At 43.4% G+C, this 2,246-nt stretch overlaps 1 pseudogene; it reads right to left on the reverse strand.

Annotated features, from left to right (window-relative positions):
• Nucleotides 1-672: 672 nt before the first annotated feature.
• Nucleotides 673-1,777, reverse strand: LOC114207823 (L-lactate dehydrogenase A chain pseudogene; annotated as a pseudogene).
• Nucleotides 1,778-2,246: the final 469 nt, after the last annotated feature.

Below are 2,246 nucleotides of genomic sequence, written 5' to 3' on the forward strand. Positions count from 1 at the left end.
TGTATATTGTCTGTGTTCCTTTCTGATCTATGCTGCTTTTAGGCTCTCTCTTTGCTTAGAGGACCCCTTTCAATATTTCTTGTAGGGCTGGTTTCGTGTTTGCAAATTCCTTTAGATTTTGTTTGTCCTGGAAGCTTTTTATCTCTCCTTTCTTTTCTTTTCTTTTTTTTTTTTCAAAAAAGAGTCACCGTTCAAAATTTATTTGGTATTTTAGTTGGTATGACACTTAGTTGGCTGCATTGTCTTTTTACATTATATGGCCATGTACACTATATTCTGACATACATGGTACACAAAGTAAGATCCTTTAGGACAGTTACGCACAATACATGCAATATTGATTTTATACATTGGATCCCAGAACATGACTGATTGGAAAAGATAGACTAGGCATGTCGGGTGTTGGGGGAAGGAACCTGAAGTGACACACAGTAAACACACATCTGGTGTGCAGAGCAACCGCAGCTCTGGCAGTGGAGCCTCTGAGACGGTGGGGCTAACTTACGTTAACCAATTTAGGACTACAAAGACAGGTATCATCCAGTACCAGGATACAGCTGTAGGGTTTGGTGAACCATTCCTATTTGGAACTTTAGGAAACTGACGTTTTTTCTTAGGCCATTTTAATATTACTTGAGTAACAGATCAGATAATAAGGATAATATACACAACCTCCAACTAAAATCCTGCTATAGTCTAGACAGTGAAGTGGTACATTAGAAAACTTTAAAACTGCAGCTCCTTTTGGATCCCCCAAAGTGTATCTGCACTCTTCTTCAAACGGGCCTCCTCCTCAGAAGTCAGTGTCACCTTCACAACATCTGAAATTCCATTCTGTCCCAAGATGCAAGGGACACTAAGGAAGACATCATCTTTAATTCCATAGAGACCCTTAATCATGGTGGAAATTGGATGCACCCGCCTAAGATTCTTCATTATACTTTCGGCCAGATCTGCCACAGACAGTCCAATGGCCCAGGAGGTGTAGCCTTTCAGTTTGATCACCTCATAGGCACTGTCAACCACCTGTTTGTGAACCTCTTTCCACTGTTCCTTATCTGCATCAGTGCCTAAGTCAGGGTGCAGATTCTTCAGAGAGACACCAGCAACGTTCACTCCACTCCATACAGGCACACTGGGTCTCCATGCTCCCCAAGGACCCACCCGTGACAGCTTAATGGGTGAACTCCCAGTCTTTCCCCCATTAGGTAATGGAACCGGGCTGAATCCAGATTGCAACCACTTCCAATAACACGGTTTTTGGGAAAGCCATTTATCTTCCAAGCCACATAGGTCAAGATATCCACTGGATTGGAAACGACAAGCAACTTGCAGTTTGGGCTATATTTTATGATATTAGGAATGATGAACTTAAAGATGTTCACGTTACGCTGGACCAAATTAAGACGGCTTTCTCCCTCTTGCTGACGTGCCCCAGCTGTGATAATAACCAGCTTGGAGTTTGCAGTCACATTATAATCTTTGCCAGAGACAATTTTTGGTGTTTTAGGGAAAAGGCTGCCGTGCTGGAGATCCATCATCTCTCCCTTCAGTTTGTCTTCCATGACATCAACAAGAGCAAGTTCATCTGCCAAGTCCTTCATTAAGATACTGATGGCACAAGCCATGCCAACAGCACCAACCCCAACAACTGTGATCTTATTCTGGGGGGTATGTTCTTCCTTAAGAAGATTCCGAATCAGCTGATCTTTGAGAGTTGCCATTTTGGACTTAGAACCAAAAGGAATCGGGAGTGCACGTCGGGCGGGCGGGCGTCAGCGGCACGCAAGGTTGAATCCGGACTTGGCGGCAGCGGCTCTGACACTCTCTCCTTCTATTTTCAATGACCCAGCCTAGCTGGATATAGTATTCTTGGCTGCATATTTTTCTCGTTTAATGCTCTGAAGATATCATGCCAGTCCTTTCTGGCCTGCTAGGTCTCTGTGGATAGGTCTGTTGCCAATCTAATGTTTCTACCATTGTAGGTTACATATCTCTTCTCCTGAGCTGCTTTCAGGATTTTCTCTTTGTCTCTGAGACTCGTAAGTTTTACTATTAGATGTCGGGATGTTGACCTATATTTTGTTGACCTATTTTGAGAGGGGTTCTCTGTGCCTCCTGGATTTTGATGCCTGTTTCCTTCCCCACATTAGGGAAGTTCTCTGCTCTACAATTTGTTCCAATATACCTTCTGCCCCTCTCTCTCTTTCTTCTTCTTCTGGGATCCCAATTATTCTAATGTTGTT

The sequence above is a fragment of the Eumetopias jubatus genome, unplaced genomic scaffold, assembly GCF_037043125.1.
Source record: "Eumetopias jubatus isolate StellerSeaLion01/CBP00866 unplaced genomic scaffold, mEumJub1_p1.0 scaffold_1, whole genome shotgun sequence".
In the NCBI taxonomy this organism is placed as follows: domain Eukaryota; kingdom Metazoa; phylum Chordata; class Mammalia; order Carnivora; family Otariidae; genus Eumetopias; species Eumetopias jubatus.